Below are 18119 nucleotides of genomic sequence, written 5' to 3'. Positions count from 1 at the left end.
CCCATAAGAAGGAAAAATCAAATGCACAAATACAAAATAGGGAATAACTGGCCAGATGATAGTAGTTCTAAAAAGAATATGTTGGTTATACTGGATCATAAACTGAACATGAGTCAACAATGTGATGCAGTTGTAAGAAAAACTAACATCATTCTGGGGTGTACTAACAGGAACATAACACACAGAAGGTAAATGTCCCACTTGATACTGGTGAGGCCTCTGCTGGAGTACTGCGGACAGTTTTGGTCGCCACGCTCTAGGAAAGATGTGGCCAAACTGGAGAGAGACTGAGGGGGAAACATAGTAACAGTTTCAAATACGTTAAGGGCTGTTATAAAAAGGATGGTGATCAGTTGTTTTCCATATCCACTGAAGATAGAACAAGAATCAACGGGCTTACTCTGCAGCAAGGGAGATTTAAGTTAGATGTTAGGAAAAGGAATCTAACCAGAAGGATAATTAAGTTCTGGTTACGAGGAGAGGTTTTGGAACCTCCATCACTGGAGGTTTTTAAGAACAGGTTGGACAAACACCTATGAGGGATGGTCTAGGAATAGTTGGCCCTGCCTCACCACAGGAAAATGAACTAGATGACCTCTCAAGGTCCCTTTAAACCTAAATGTTCTTGTTATCATAGAAATGTAAGAGTAGTTGAAACAACTTTGTTCACTGGCCATTGCGGATGTGGCTAAGTTTAAGAAAACACTATCACAGGTTAAATGGAAACATGTTTGAACAATTCTCTCTCTGTTTCACTGCTGCCCTTATTTTAATTTAAAGAGGAAGACAGGTAAAAAAAATACCTTGTCTATATTTTACATTATTAAAAATGTCAAACATTTATTTTCCCTATATACGCTATTTACTTTTAGATTTCCTCAGCCTGGGCACTGATAATGGATTAAGTTACATTTTACAGTAAATTTCAAATTGCAGGTCTGCAAACACAGATATGGAGTGGCAAATGCCATGGGGATAGGATTAGACATCTCACTGATTTTAATTTATTTATTTATTAGAACTTAGGGAAAATTTCCATTGATCCTAGGTAAATATCTGTTCCTATTAATCCTAAATTGGGGTACAAAGTTGCCTTGAGAAGAATTTTCCTTTCTTAATAGTTAATGTATGGTAAAGGATTTCAAATTTGTAAGCTACCATTTATGCATACCCATATTATGGCCAGAAAAATTAATAAGTGACTTTTTGTGTGTGTCCTGTACCTGCAAAAATTCTACTCACCTTACTATTCTTTTCCTCTGGACAGTTGCATCATTTTGCTTTCTCCTGAAATTTTTCTTTTCATTTTGGTCTAAATAATTTCTTAACTTGAAATATTTGAATAAGCTTGACCACAAGACCAGACTGTCTTCCAGCCATGTTATTCCAATAGTCATCTCTAGTAAGAATCTTATTTATATTAATCGCCCTTTCCTTGGCGGGGCCAAGTTTCACTTGCCATAGTAACAAACAAATTTTCAGTCTTTGGTCCTGGGCATAAGAAAACTAGAAATACCATGCTAGGACTTAAGAAGTTTACACTGTTAATGTCATATCTTACAATAACATCCTCTTGAGAATTCCACCTTTACAGTAGTTAACACAGAAGATGATGACAGGATTTACAGATATTACTCCTGAACTCTGCTCCATCTTTCATTTCTGCTATTTTGCAGGATTAATTTGAAACTGACACCTCTGGCTACTGGTAGAATTAGCATGCTCTGTGATTCTCTCTCCCCCTTCACACCCAACTAGAATCTCATGGCTGTTGAGCAGTAGCTACTCTCTAAATCTCATTTTTGTTTCTCCTATGTAAATAGTTCAATATTTGCTTCTAATGTTCCATTTTCCCCTCAAGGAGCTGAGTGAACCTGAGGTGATCCTTATTGCTCCACATGTTTTAAAACAACAGAGCAAAGCTTACCAAAATGATTAGTTTTACTGCTCAGGAACAAGTAACAGCAGAGGCAACTGATCTGTGTCTGAAGACTCAAAAAGACAGTACAGGAACAGTTCATATTTGAAATGTCATCTTTACTACCACAAGGGTTAGAAACAAAATATTACACTGAATTTTGTAGAAATTGATAGCCTATACAGCTCCTACACTTGGGAAACTTTTTTTTTAATTCACCAACAACACGTGAGTTTTGTCAAACCTTGATTCAAAGACTTATAGCACTTCATCTTCAGCACTCTACAAAAATATTGGCAAATCTAAATAATCACAAAAAACTGCTTTAAAAAAAAAAGAGCAAGTTACCAAAAGTAATTTAATTGCAGGCTATAAAGCCCTACCATATAGACTAACCTCCTTATATTCATAATAAAATATACTGATATTTTCACAGATGCTTAACGGTCTTATACATTTTTATTAGAATTTTTGGATAAGACTATACAAGAACACAGAAATTAAAAATCTGTGTTGTGCTCCTTGATTAGTTAAATATGAATAAGTAAACAGATGAGCATTAAGTGAATATTACTACATGATCAATTCATGACCCATCTTTAAGGTTCATAATCAGATTAAAAATACTTTAAATGCATTACAGAATATTTAAAAACTAATTTAACTTTCATTTATTAATGCTGACTCTCTTCTTGCTTTTCCACTCAGCTTCAACAATATATTTTTTAGTTTCGCTTTCTGGTTTCTATGCCCTAGCACTTTCTAGTTCTCCTACTCTAGCACAATGGCGCAATGTCTGGGCACCAAACAATGCAGACAATATAAATACAAAAAAACTGTTTACTGCAATCTGTTCATTGAAACCCATTTTAAGAACCGTATTCCTTGTCATTTTAAATACTGTTTTCTGAAAAGCTAACTAAGGCCTAATCAGACCTGACTGACTGTTAGTTTTAAAGATGGAAAGTAGCCCGCTTCTCCTTACTTTTTACCCATCGTTTCCCTTCCATGATCAAAGGGAAGAAGAATAGTTTAAACGCGAGACATACGAAGCTGATGAAATCCCAGGGGAGGCACCATCATCCTGTACCACCATATAGACTCCATTTGTGATACGGGGTCCCCCCCTCCCTGCCCTCGCACCTCAGGCCCCTCCACCTCCAAGCAGTAAGAACGAAATAGCTGCCCAGAGTGTTTAGTGACGAAGGAGGTTCCCACCCCGCGAACAGGAAGCAGCAGGCTCCGCACCCAACCCGGATTAAGCGCCACCTGCTCCTCTGCACACCAGACAGCAGCGCCTGAAGCCAGCCTCCGAGCTACTGGGGGAGGTGGGGAAAGTTCCCTCAACTCCCCTTCCCCCCTCCCCGCAAACTTCCGGGCCCGGCTCGCAGGGACCTGCGTTGAGGGAAAGTTGCCCGCCCCCCCCCCCCGGACTTCCTAGGCCGCTGGAATTTTCCAGTCTCCTCCCCACTCGAGGGGCTGCCCCCCGCCCCCCGCGATAGAGACCAGGAGACACGGGGTGGGGGGCAGCCCCGGTGGAAGGAGCAATGGGGCCTTCTCCCAGGACTGGAGGCCTCATAGGCCAAGGGAGCCGGGCAGCCGGCCCGGTCTCTCCCTGCCGCTCGGTACCTACCTCGGTCTCACCCAGGGAGGAAGGAGGCGGCGGGGGACCCCTCTCCTGCTCTCGGCACTTTCCGAACTCGCCCCCGAGAACGCGGCTACCTGGGCTTCCTCGGCCCCGAGTCTCCGCCCGCGGACACGCTCGCCAACGCGACTCCTCCGCGTCCCTCCCCCCCAGCGGAGCCTCCCTCGCCGGGGTGGGGGGTGCGCGCTGGCGCTAGGACCCCCGGCGCCGCCTCCTCCGGCGCCGCTTTCTCCGCACCAGGATTATCGCTGCTCTTTGAACAGGGCCCTGGACCATCTCTCCGCCATTTGCCCCCCGCTCCTTCCGTCACTGCGCTTCCCACACTCGGCCGCCTCCCCGCAGCCAATCGCACCCCGCCTTACTCAACCGACCTGCACGCCGCAGCGCATGCGTCTCGAAAGGGCGCTGGGACGTTACTGCGCACGCGCGCCCGGAGCATGCTGGGACCTGTAGTTTTATAGATTGCTGGGTAAGGGGGGGGGAATCTTTCCCCATCCCCCACCAACCTCCAATGCCTTTTTCCCTTGTCGTGGGGAGAGCTGGAGAAGTGCAATGATCCTATCCGTGCTGCCCAAGTCCATCTGTGTGCATGCTGCCACTCTGGGCATTGCATCAAGCAATAAAGGGGAGAGTGGGAGGGTGGTGTGACATTGCAGGGGTGCTTGATGGTGGGTGACATTGCAGTATGCAAGTGTTTTGTTTGCTTAGTTGGTTTCTGGAGAGGTGGGCAACGTTTTAGTGAGATGCTGCCTGTGATTTATCCAGCCTCAAGGTGCAATGCAGTTGAGGCTAATGTCTGGAGTGCCTGCCCCTGGCAGTTATTTGGCATTGAGGATTACAATACAAAGTTGTCAACCCACGGGGTTGAATAACTGAAACTCATGTTCCTTCCTTCTCTGAAGGCCATCGAGTGGTTTGGAGTATCCTACTAATGCTTCTCCTGGATCCTGCTCAAGTTTGTGAGGCTGCACTTAGGTGGCTCTTTTCATCAGTATATTTGCGAGTGTTTTACAAAGGAGGTAAGTACTATCCTCATTTTACACAGGAAGAAACTGAGGCACAGGGAGGTGAAGTGACTTATCCAAGATTACCCAGCAGACCAGTTAGACAGCTGGGAATAGAGTCTCAGGCCAGTGATCTATCCAGTGGGCCAATGGTCCTCAACCAGGGGTACATGTAGGGTTGTTAAGTGACCCATTTTCGACTGGAACGCCCGGTCGAAAAGGGACCCTGGTGGCTCCCGTCGGCACTGCCAACCAGGCCATTAAAAGTCCTCTTAGGGACCCGGGGCTAAGGCAGGATCCCTGCCTGCCCTCGCTCTGCGCAGCTCCTGGAAGCAGCCGCCAGTTCCCTGCAGCCCCTAGACGCATGGGTGGCCAGTGAGGCTCTGCACACTGCCCCAAGGGCCAGCTTCGCAGTTCCCATTGGCCGGAAACTGTGACAAATGGTAACTGCGGGGGCAGCGCCTGCAGGCGCAAAAGCAGTGCATGGAGCCTCCCTGGCCACCCGTGCACCTAGGAGCTGCAGGGACCTGGCGGCCAATTCCTGGGACCCACGGTAAGCACCGCTGGGACTCCGCACCCCCTCCCGCACCCAAACTCCCTCCCGGAGCCCACACACATACACACACCCCTAATACTCCAAACCCCTCATCCCCAGCCCCTACCCCAGAACCCACACCCCTAGCCGGAGCCCTCACCCCCCCTCTGCACCCCTGCCCAGAGTCCCCTGCCACCCCTCCAACACCCTGCCCCCTCATGCATCCCAAACCCCTCATCCCCAGCCCCACCCCAGTGCCTGAACCCCCAGCCGGAGCCCTCACCCCAACCCCCTGCCCCAGACCAGAGCCCTCTCCTGTAACCTGAACCACTCATTTTTGGCCCCACCCAGAGCTAGGGTGACCAGATGGCCTGATTTTATAGGGACAGTTCTGATATTCGGGTGCTTTGTCTTATATAGGCACCTATTACCCCCCATCCCCATCCTGATTTTTCACATTTGCTATCTGGTCACCCTACCCAGAGCCCATACCCCCTGCACCCCAACCCCCGCCTGGAGCCCTCTCATCTCTGACCCCACCCCAGAGCCCGTACCCTCAGCCAGAGCCCTCACCCCCGTCCCACACCCTAACCCTCTTCCCAGCCCTATGAAAGCGAGTGAGGGTGGGGAAGAGCAAGCGACGGAGGGAGTGGGGATGGAGCGAGCGGAAGCGGGGCCTTGGGAAGGGGCGGGGGTGTTCAGTTTTGTGCGATTAGAAAGTTGGCAACCCTAGGTACATGTACGCCTCGGGGTACACAGAGGTCTTCAAGGGGGCACATCACCTCACCTAGATATTTGCCTACTTTTACAACAGGCTACATAAAAAGCACTAGCAAAGCCAGTACAAACTAAAATTTCATACAAACAAAATGAGAAAGCAAGCAATTTTTCAGTAATAGTGTGCTGTGACACTTTTCTATTTTATGTCTGTTTTTTGAAAGCAAGTAGTTTTCAAGTGAAACTTGGGGCATGTAAGACAAATCAGATTCCTGAAAGGGGTACAGTAGTCTGGAAAGGTTGAGAGCCGCTGCAATAGGCCACACTGCCTCTTCCAAAGTTTGTGAAACTGCCTTAAATTTAGGTCATTTTTAAAACTGAAAAAAGTAAAGTTAAGCACTGAAGAAACTTTCTACAGCATCTTGGCTTTAGTCAGTTTCCACTGTTTGCATAGGTCTTTCACACAGCAATAGGACAAAAAATTCACTTTTAAAAATAGGAAATTGCAATTGCAAAATGAACAACTAGCAGGAGGACTCAGATGGTGATACTCAGAAGTATCTGAGCCTGACTTTAAATAATATTCTGGAGTCAACTATTTTTCAAGTTGATGGGGTCTCTTGAAGGCTGAAACAAACAGTGCAAACTTTAAGATTTTATGTTTGTCAATCTTTCTTCATTGCTCAAGCTGTTTTAGATACAACTTAATGGCATCAATTAATAGAGCAGTTGAACCGCATACATCTGTGCACTATGTTAAATATATGTATGGTAGTATTTACAAGATGTGCAGCAACGTGAGATCATGTATTTGAGGCAAAGGGTTGGTTTCCCAGTCTAAGACTAAATTTAAATTTGGTTAATCTGGAGTTACAATTTAGAGTACGTAACGGTCACTTAAGGGTAAATAATCTTACAATAATTTTATAGTTATCAAAAATTAGCATTAGAAACCCAGTATATTCAGAGTTAAGAGTAAAGTTAAAAGAAACCCAATCTTTGAAAGTATGAAAATGCAGGGCTTTGTCAACACTGCCACGTGGGGTCGATCTAAGATACGCAACTTCAGCTATGTGAATAGCATAGCCAAAGTTGATGTACTTAGATCCAGGGCCGCCCAGAGGGGGTGGGGAGGGCAAGCAGGGGCCCCGCGAGCCCTGGCCAAGAATCCCTTTCCTCACCCAGCGGCGGTCCAGGTCTTCGGTGGCATTTCGGCAGCCCTTCAGTGCTGCCGAAGACGTGGAGCGACTGAAAGGCCCCCCGCCGCTGAAATGCCGCCGCCACAGGCTCGGAGCGCTGCCCAGTGAGTACAAGCTCCCCCGCTTTGCCCCAGGCCCCCTGAATCCTCTGGGCAGCCATGCTTAGATCTACTTACCGCGGTGTCTTCGTTGGTAAGTCAACAGCTGATGCGCTCCCGTTGACACCTGTAACAATGCAGTTCTGGTGGGACCCAACTGCTTGCGCCAATTCAGGACAAATCGCTTAAAACAGGGTAGTTACAGCCCAAGGCTGGGGTTTTTCCACCTCTAAAGCAAACCAAATCAGCCAGACAGTGAAGACTTTGGTCTCACCCCACTGGCTAACCACAAGTCATACAAGCAATTCCCTTAGACACTCCAGTTTCCCAGTATCACCACCAGTGCCACTGGTTATGGGGACAAATGGTTATGAAAACCAATACCCCAATAAAAGAAAAAAGGTTCTCCTGATCCCAAAGGACCAAGCCTCAGATCCAGGTCAATATACAAATCAGATCTTACCCACAAATCATGCTGTTGCCAATCCTTTAGAATCTAAAATCTAAAGGTTTATTCATAAAAGAAAAAAGATATAGATGAGAGCTAGAAATGGATAAATGGAATCAATTACATACAGTAATGGCAAAGTTCTTGGTTTAGGCTTGTAGCAGTGATGAAATAAACTGCAGGTTCAAATCAAGTCTCTGGAATACATCCCCAGCTGGGATGGGTCATCAGTCCTTTGTTCAGAGCTTCAGTTTGTAGCAAAGTTCCTCCACAGGTATGAAGTAGGATTGAAGACTAGATGGAGGAGAGGCATCAGCCTTTTATAATCTTTTCCAAGTGTAAGATCACCTTCATCCTTACTATGGAAAATTACAGCAAAATGGAGTCTGGAGTCACATGGGCCAGTCCCTGCATACTTTGCTGAGTTGCAAGGCATATCTGCCTTCTCTCAATGGGTCAGTTGTATAACTGATGGTCCTTAATGGGCCATCAAGCAGGCTAGGCAGAGATAACACCAACTTGTCTGGGAAATTTCCCAGAAGCATAGCATAAGTTTGAAATACAGACAGTACAGAGCCAATATTCATAACTTCAACTACAAAATCGATACACACATATAGATAGCATAATTATAACCAGCAAACCATAACCTTGTCTTAGACACTTTATACAAGATTTGGTGCCACTACAGGACTTTGGTTGCAGCCGTGTTCTATATGGTCCCAGATTATGTCAATAACATCACAACTCCGCTTGCGCTTTTCGTTCTGGTGGAGTATCCGAGTCGATGGGAGAGCGCTCAGCAGTCGATTTATCGTGTCTATGTTAAATGCGATAAATTGACCCCTCCGCCCGCCCTGCTGGATCAATCGCTGCCCGCTGATCCAGTGGGTAGTGTAGACAAGCCTGCAGTTAAGGCACTCAAACAACCTTAACTCTATCTCCAGAGTGGTGACCTGAGAAAAAAATAAGGAGACTGTCTTATCGATCCATAACAAATTCATTAATTAAAATATTGTAATGCCTTACTCTTAATCATGCAGTGATTGCACAAACTCCAACTGCACGTACAACTACACACACAGTCCACAGAGGCAACACACTTTATAAAAAGTTCCAGTTAGAAAAAAAGCATGACAAAGGCCATCATTGCACATTCTTTGTCAAAACTCCCTGTGCCACTAATTCCAGTAGTGCCAGTAAAAACAGAGCAAAGGTATTGATGTATATGTATCTCTAAGGACTAGCTCATGATAGTAACATACTGTAGAGCAAACATCAGTGTGGTGACAACACATTCACTTACAAGTTGTCATATATGGAAGTCTGTAGAGTGGTCTCGAAATGTAAGACTTCTGCTTTTATAAACGGCAGATTTCTAAAGTTTTTATGAGAAAAAGGACAAAAGGGGAAAAGAAAAGATGACAGTGGTATGATATTGAACTGCTACAGTGGGTTTTATAAATTTAAAATATCTACAGCCATAGCCTGTTAACTTGTGAACTTCTCAAACCCCTTAGAAAAAGTCTTTGAACCAAAACATTTTTTATAATATAGGTACCTGATCTTGCAAACCCTCAGCGGCTTGAATAAGAGTTTTCCAGATCAAGCTCTAGATATGAAGGAAATAAGGAAAGATTGGAGGCAGACAAACATTGAGTTTGGTTTTAAGAATGGTCAGCAATGGAGAATCCATCACAACCCTGTATACATTGATTGCTCTCACGGTTAAAAAAATTACACCTTATTTCCAGTCTGAGTTTGTCTAGCTTGAGCTTCCAGCCATTGGATCATGTTATACCTTTCTCAGCTAGATTGAAGAGCCCATTATTAAATATTTTTGCCCCATGTAGATACTTGCAGACTAATCAAGTCACCCCATAACCTTTTTGTTAAGCCAAATAGATTGAATCAAAATCACTGTCTGCCAGTGTAAGGGCCTTCTCTTACTGTGACAGTCTGAGGCCCTGTTCTTAGGCTAAGGCCTTTGGCTAAGCAGCAGAGGCAGCCATAAGCTGGGAAGTGTATGGTCACATCCTCACATTCCAAACTAGTCACATTGAAATAAGGTGCTATTGGGCTGTTAGGAATACAATCCTGTCCTGATAATGCCTATCACCTCCAGAGAAAGGGAAGAGCCTAGAAGATGTAAAAGGAAACTTACTTTGATAGCATCCTGTCTGGCAAGAACTCACTTATCAATAGCTGGGATGTGAAATCCTCATTTCTGTATTGTTCTATCACTGTAGTCTCCACTTCCCTATTGTTTGTCTGTAGAATCTCTGTCTGGTTCTGTGATTGTTTCTGTCTGCTGTATAATTAATTTTGTTGGGTGTTGTAATCTGGCATAGACTCACCCCTGCGGCGCCTCCTGTTGGTCGTCTCGGGAATTAGCTCACCCAGCATCCGGAGCACCCTCTGCAGGCCGGGTGTCCCTCTCAGACCCCGGTGCCCTTGGCTTGGGTGCTGCCACCTAGCAGTACCCCACTCTCTCTCTGGGTCTCCCCACCCAGGGGAACCTCCACCCCCTATCCCAATGTCACCTCAGTCGTGGCTGCTGCCAGTCACCATCTAGCCCCCGCGCCCTGGGGCAGACTGCAGTCTATCAGCCATTCATCATTGGCAACAAGGGGTTTGGACTGGCTGCCTTTACTCACCCTCAGGTTGCCCCTCTGCAACCCCAATACCTATGTGGGCCTAGGACCAGGCCCTTCAGCCTGGGGAGTTGCTGGCCTAGGGCTTCCCAGCCCCCAAGGCTCTTCCCCAGCCCTGCCTGACTCTAGGTCCCTGGTGAATTTCCCTGCAGCCAGGCCTATCTCTCTCTCCTGTCAGAGGGAGACTCAGCTTCTGGCTGCCCAATTAAGGTGGTGGGATATAATTGGTTAAATAATCATGTTACAATATGTTAGGATTGGTTAGTTAAATTTCAGTAAAATGATTGGTTAAGGTATAGCTAAGCAGAACTCAAGTTTTACTATATAGTCTGCAGTCAATCAGGAAGTAAGGGGGGGGGGGAAATGGGAACAGGGAATGGGGGTGGGGGAATTGGAATCATGTTTTGCGAAGGGGGGGAAATGGGAACAGGGAGATAGGCAAGGATCTGTGGTGTCAGAGCTGGGAAGAGGGACACTGAGGAAGGAAACTGGAATCATGCTTGCTGGAAATTCACCCCAATAAACATTGAATTGTTTGCACCTTCGGACTTTGGGTATTGTTGCTCTCTGTTCGTGTGAGAAGGACCAGGGAAGCAAGAGGGTGAAGGAATAAGCCCTCTAACAGCTTTCAATAGTCATTGGGAGATCAATGCTGATTCCGGGAGACTCCAGGCCAGTCCTGGAGGGTTGGCAACCGTAGTCCAGCCCCACCTGTCACCCAAATAGCTCACCTCCCCAAGTGGAGAAAATGAGCAAACTCACACGACAGACAAGTTACTGGTGGCTAAATCAGGCCTTCTGTGGGTAGAAATAAGACAGAAAAGCCTGTCGGAAGTTAAGAGGGAGACTCTAGGTAGGAAGTGGGGTTGATATAGCAAGGAAAGATTTGAAGGAGCTGAGAAAAGATGATAGACCCTCAGGGAGGAGTGTTTGTGTGAGGTTGAGACGAGGGTGAACGTTTTGTTTGTTTTGGAGTTGTATTACCTGGAAGGAGTAGACTTTTCTTTTATGATTTAGCTGTGGGACCAAGTCACTGCCACAACCAAACCAAGCTGGAGGGTCCAGAGATGTAACCGGACTGAGTAGAAACTCTCCTAAAGCCAGTCTGGGTCGGTGGTCTATGACAATACCTAACCTATCATTACTTTTAGAGACTGTTGAATGAGCTCCCTTTAAATACTTTTGGTGAGAAATTAAAGTTAGTTTCATAACTGTATTTGATCATTACTTGATCTAGTACTTACCAGGAGTGGAAGGAAGCAGTATAGGTATAAGTATCAAATAACAAATTACTCCTTGATCTTGTAATGAGCTCTATGCAGGAGGAGGCTGCTACCTCCAAAGCAGAGTCTCCTTGACTGTTCTATACAGGCTTAGCGGGTATTGTAGCATCAGGGCCTTAATTCTCTGAGCCAGAAAATGTAAGAAAAATATTTAGAGTACTAGAGATGATGTTGCCTAGGAAGCTGTTGTATGTCTGAAACCAAAGGTAGTGATTCTGGAGTCTCTTAGAAAGTGGTACAGTAGAAGAATTAAAGATATAAGGAAGGTGATTGGCTATAAAATGTTTTAAAACAGCCCCTTTTTTAAAGCTGCCATGTACTTGAGACCCTGTGAACTATGTCCATTTTTCAACGGCATTTCTAGTCTCTGAAATCCCACACTTTGCATTCTAAGGCATCACAGCTTCATTATCTTGGCAGGCATTCACATGACTGATGGAGGATAAGTATAGACTAAAATGTGCTGACTGCCTTTTTTTTTTTTTTTTAAGACATTCAGCAGATAAAGGTAGGGCTAACTAATTAAAATAAGTTGTCATTAAAGAATTGTAAAGTTTTTTTTTAAGAGTAAGGGTAAAATTTTCAAAAGCACCCAGTGACTCACTGACTTCCCCTGGGACTTAAGTGCCAAGTTCATAAAGTTACTCCGGGTATCATTTTCAGATGTGCCAAAGTAACTTAGGTCTGAACATGCTAACCCATAATGTTTGCGTTGTATCTGGCTAGTCTCAAATAGATGGATACAAGCAGAGGAAAAATATAAACTAAATCATATCTACTTTCTTTGGCAGTGAGAGGAAAAAGGGGTCAGGATTTAACATGCACCTTATTCCTTCTGCAATCAGTGGAACTCCACGGCTGAAAGTAATTGTCTCTCTTTATTGTAAGACATCTTGGCGTTGAGTTTCCCCTCTATGAGGAAATGGATGGGAGGCAGGGAGCTCCTCCTGGCTCTTCCAAGAAAAGCATCTGATCCTCTGATGGAGGAAGGCCAGCAGGTGGTCTCTCTGTCACCCCCATGCTAAACTACTGTCTCTAATGGTCATAAAGACAGAAACTAATGAAGAGAGAAGCTCAAATGTGGCTAATCCACCCTGGCACTCTCCAAAGGTCTTCAAACTCTGTGCCAAGATGTTTGCTCTGGGGTGCAATATGGTCTGTACAAAAATAAAATACAGCTGTTTCCAAATGGAGCCATTAACATAAGCTGAAAAGAGATCTTGTTTCAGTTTAAACTTTCCTCCAAAAGAAGAGGGAGGCAGTGCTGCTCTGTTGCTGGACAACAGCAAGGAGTTTTTTGGGGGGAGAAGGATGGAGACCAAATATGCTTTGGGTCGCCATCAAGGATACATGATTTGTAGATGTGTCTAATAGTCAGAATTAGCACTAGTGACAGATAGCTGCCATTTCACAGGAATGACAATTTAGGAGAGAGCAGATAACTACGTACAGTTGTTCCCAAACTTTCGGTGTATTTTTTCCCCTCTTTTGTCTTTCTCATCCTGGCCACTGTTCATCTCTCATACAGTCTGCCGCTTCCTGTGAACTTCCCCTCCTTCCTATGAACTTCTCCCCAAAAGGGATTGGGAGAGGGGGAAGTTGGAAGGTCCTGCTGCTCTCACTTCACTCCCAAGTTTAATTCCCAACAATCTTCAGGGTCCAGTTAGAGCTAGCTGAAAAAACAGGTAAAAAAATTCTATCAATTTTTTAAAAAATAATTTTTTCTTTCTTTATTTTTGACCAGTTCTAGTTCCAGCATTCTACCTCTTCTCCTGTGATCGCCATAATCCAAAACCCAGGGAAATCCTGGCCCCATTGAAGTCAATGAGAGTTCTACCATTGACTCTCTGTCTCTGAAGCAGTGTTGAAAATAGAGATGCCCTGTTTATGCTAGCATATTAATCACTTTTGGAACTAGTTGGGGGTCTCATTTTCAGCAACAATTCAATTTCCTATTGTTTGCAGTTCTTAATAAGGTGTTAGTTACTCTGGTTGAAAACATGATAGAATAACAGGGTCAAGCAGAGTGATACTTAAATGGACAGCAGAATACACCTCTACCCCGATATAATGCGACCCGATATAACACGAATTCGGATGTAACACGGTACAGCAGCGCTCCAGGGAGCCGGGGCTGCGCACTCCGGCAGATCAAAGCAAGTTCGATATAACGCGGTTTCACCTATAATGCGGTAAGATTTTTTGGCTCCCGAGGACAGCGTTATATCGAGATAGAGTATTACTGTATGATTTGTGGATGCTGCAACCCAACATATGAAAAAGCTTGATTTCTGGGAAGAATATAGACTTCCTTAGTATAGCAGTGACATTGTGGAGAATTCTGCATATCTTCTTCGACTAACCCCCAGGAAAAAGGACTAATTGGGGTTTGAAAAGGGAGAGCTTGATACAGTTTGACCATGTACAGCCTGGTGTGGCTACTTCAGCATGTGAAAGAGCTGATCTGAGGCATTAACAACATAATACAGCAAAGCTTAATAATTTAATGCTTAAAATAAAGTATCACTGACTGGAATAAAGCATGAGTTACAGGGAACACAGCATGTGGCTTACATGGCTGTGATAAATAAGTGATTCAAGTCATGGCACTACTGAGTCACATCCAGGCATCAAGCAGAGAAATATTGTGTTCCTCCACCTTCTTTCTGCAGCCTGCACACTCATCTGTTGCAAGTGTGCCAATGGCAGCATCCTTTCCACTAAAGATGAGCTCCTGGAAATACTGGTTCTACTAGATGAGCCAACAGCAGTTGGCTAACATCTGAGTCTAACTTGCTATTGGGCATCAGATGTTTGTTCAGAACAGTCTTTTTCTAGGAGTCCAAGTCTACTGGAAAAACCAGGAGTCAAATCCTAGTGGAGAGAAGCCACTGGTAGTTTTGACCTCAACACACATCATTGACATCAACACTATACCGCCTGGGTTTTACTTCAACTTACTGCAGTGAGATTGAAAACTACCTGTCCTGTGTCTCCATTAGGATTTTACAGCAAGTTAGTTACCTTGATGTAAAAATCACATCTATTTTTTCAGTGAAGACATAGGTTCCCTTAAGTATGATCCTTCCAAGTTAGGGTTTAGGCTATATAGCAGGGTGAAAGGGGAGGTTTCACTTTATGTGTTGGGGAGTTAATAGAGGACTACAGCCTCTGATATCTGTTGCTGTTTATCAGAAATAAATTTACCCTTTAAAACTCTTGGTATTCCTCTACAAGTGTGTGAGTGGGCAGAGGGGAGCAGGTTTTGGCACTGCTGAAATTCAGTGTCTTCACGGAGTCAATCCTTAAAGCAAGCCTCAGAGATACATTTTCATATAAAGTTGAAAACAATAAAGTGCACATGCAATAAGCAATTGCTTTTTAAACTTCTTTCTTGTAATGAGCTAGCTGCTGTGTATACCACTGCCTTGTTCTATTTTCCACCTGTAACGAGGGGGCTGGACACAATATTACTGACTGGACACTGCTGTGTGTGTTCCCTGTGTTTCCTTCTCTGTTTAATTAGAATGTATGTGCATGGAACATGCTAAACAATGTAGTTCTTTGTCCCCTTTGTCCGCTAGCATGGGTTATGTGTGTACATCTAGAGAGAGACATGCCATATTCATTCAATTTCTTGCTGTTTTTCATAAAATATTGTCTTTTCCTTAGTTTTTAGGAAAAAGCAAATACGGAAGAAATGCAGTGTCCACTCACAGTTCCTGAATAATCATCTCCCAGCAGTTAGAAAACCTTTGACCATAACTTGACTCGATATAGTGCAACAGAATTACTGCATTTAGAGTAATAAATATGCTTCTGCAGGGGTTTGTGTGAAGTGACAAGTGGCAATGATATAAACTATAGCTAGAAAAGCAGTCCACAAGCAGTTGAAATCTGAAGTGTTGAGGGTAGCTCGATGGCTTTGTGCCTCAGCCTCATGGCAAAAATCAACCAACCAACTAGGAAATTAAGCCGATAAAATGAAAATTAAAAAATAATTACATCAAGATTTTCTTGCAAAGAGGGAAGAGGCAGCAGAATAGAGCATGAACATTAGTCAGTGTCTTCATTAATGCCAAACTAGAAAACAGGCCTAAACAAATTATGCATCTGGCTGCTTCACCCTTTATCCTAATTACAATGCCATTGCCACAAGGAAAGCTACAACCTGTGCTGCATATTGCACAAGTGCCTAGTCAACATAGCATGTTGGTGCCAATTCTACAGTCACTCTGAATTTAACAGGGTTCACTGTGTATGCTCTTACCAACAGTGTCAAAGATCTTCCCACTGTGTGCAGTATAAATATCCACTAATGGGTACTGGCAGAATAATTCAGAATTATATTGGAAGAAGATAGCAAAAGGTCAAAAAACAGCCTGAAAGGATGAGATCACCATGTATTGATTGGCTGCTTTGACTTTCCAAACAAGCAAACCATTACTGGAGCAAGCTGATTTCAGAGATGAAAGAACAGACAATGCATTTGATTGGTATCCTAATGGTATACTACTGTACACCTGAAATATTGCAATGGCCTGGTCACACTTCAGATTTTCTAGTGTGTCTGTAATTCTGAATACATGACACACATGGATCTACAACAATAAAGCAAAATATTGTTCACATTATAGTTATGTATACACAAACATTTTGAAAGAGTTTGGGGGGGGGAATGGACTGTGCAAAGAGTAAATATACTCAAACTAGTGTAACCAATCAACGTCTACTTGGTGATCTTCACAAAGTATAGACTTTTCACCTTGTCTGAAGAACCATCATCAGACCATTCCAGGAAGTGTTTAGGATACTGAACTGCCCCTTCTCTTCTGTCCTTCTGTCTACAGTGTGTTAACCTCCCTGAATGACACAACAGGTCTGTACAAAAGGACCACAAGGTTTTGCTTGGTGCTTGCTGTTTGAAAATTCTGTGTGACCCATCGCTGGAATACAGGGTCACAGCCATTCTTTTGATAGTCATAGTTAAACATCTATAGGGCAGTGAAGGAACTTAATTAGTTTGAACAAGGAAAAGGGTATTGCCCCATGTTCTTCCTCAGTGTAGGCCCCACCAGTATTCAGCACATTGAGATTAATGTACTCCTTTTTATTTCTAGATATGATCCAAGATGCAAGACCAATCAAAAATTTCGTAAAGAAATAGCTCTATGAAAAGAAGTACAATTAAGTTTTCCAACTGTGGGTCATTCCATGCCCTTCTTTTCAGGGTATTTTAGTTTTATTCTTTTAAAAATAAGCAACTTCTAATCTTTGGGGAAATTAGCACCTGACAGCCTTGGAAAATAGGCATTTTCTGTTTATTACCACAACCAGATGCAGCAGAGATGCTAACAGTGGAAGCTTTACTGTCAACATGTTTTATCTGTGGCCTGCAAGGATCAGCTGTCTGGGTGAGAGTGCAGCTCTCGGCTCCATTTCATCTTTGGCCTATCTGCCGAAACTTTCAACCCGGGTACCAATGGACATGAAGGTTTTGGGGTGTGGTTTGTTTTGTTTTTAATATGTAAACACCTGACAATTGTGTGTTAGGTCAGTGGTTCTCAACCAGGGGTCCAGAGCCCCCTGGGGGGCTGTGAGCAGGTTTCGGGGGACCGCCAAGCAGAGCCACCATTACTCTTGCTGGGGCCTACTGTAGAAAGCCAAAGCCCCACTGCATAGGGCTGAAGCCCAGGGCCCTGACCCGGGGCTGAAGCCGAAGCCTGAGCAATGGAGCTTCATGGCCCCCCTGTGGCATGGGGTCCCAGAGAATTGCCCTACTTGCTAGCCCTGGCTTTTATATGCAGAAAACCAATGGATTTGTAAATCTGTTAAAAACTATATCTTTGTTTAGGAAGTTTTTTGTTGTTGTTTTTTTTTTAAATCAGTGATTTGGAAGACCAGAGGTTCTGGTTCTTAATTTATTCTAGTGTATCTTCTGTATTTTGATATACAAAGTTGCCCAGATGTTTCCCTATAAAATAAAGGGGCAACTTGCTTTAAATTTGTGTATTTTGGTAATAATATCCTCTTCTGGCCTGCAGTGACAGCTAGTGGTAAGTAAGGAGCATAGGAAACATTTCCTCAAAATGTAGAGCCTTTAATTCATGTTTCTCTGCCTTTTGAATCATTAACAAAGTTACTGTGGCAACTCAAATTGAAAATCGTGTTATAAGCTTGGATTATACTTAATGTGAATCTGTGAATTTATTCTTCAAAACAGGGTGTGGACTCGATCTGACTGCTGAGCATATTTGAACTACATTTCTATCACTATTCTTGTGAAGTTACAAATCTTTGGCCCAGATTTTCAGTGGGTGTTAACTGATGTAGCTCCATTGGTTTCTGATTTCCTCCATGAACAATTCCTTACCCATGTTGTTAACATAACCTTGAATCAAAAGTGAAATAATTTTGAAACTATTAAATTTACTTTTTTTTAAATATGTTCTCATTGAGACACAGAAGGGGACTCCCAGATGCCTCATTAAAATTCCACCACCAAACTGAAGGAAGGGTTGTGATGATTTCCCTGTTTATGATGAAATTTGGCCCCCTCTCTGGGAACTGCTAAATTATTCCTGCCACAGTTGCCTTTAAAAAGCAACAGAAGGTCCT

General features: G+C 43.9%; 1 protein-coding gene across 1 annotated transcript in view; it reads right to left on the bottom strand.

The window, feature by feature from the left end:
• WAPL (WAPL cohesin release factor) overlaps nt 1-3801 on the bottom strand; it is a 128889-nt gene extending 125088 nt beyond the window's left edge. Inside the window, exon 1 of the mRNA XM_054034191.1 lies at nt 3552-3801. The gene's annotated coding sequence lies outside the window, so the exon portion shown is untranslated. The remainder of the gene's footprint in view (nt 1-3551) is intronic.
• Nucleotides 3802-18119: the final 14318 nt, after the last annotated feature.

The sequence above is a fragment of the Malaclemys terrapin genome, chromosome 7 (assembly GCF_027887155.1).
Source record: "Malaclemys terrapin pileata isolate rMalTer1 chromosome 7, rMalTer1.hap1, whole genome shotgun sequence".
Lineage (NCBI taxonomy): Eukaryota > Metazoa > Chordata > Testudines > Emydidae > Malaclemys > Malaclemys terrapin.
The sequence above is the reverse complement of the archived record's forward strand: the minus strand, read 5'-3'. Positions and strand labels throughout refer to the sequence as shown.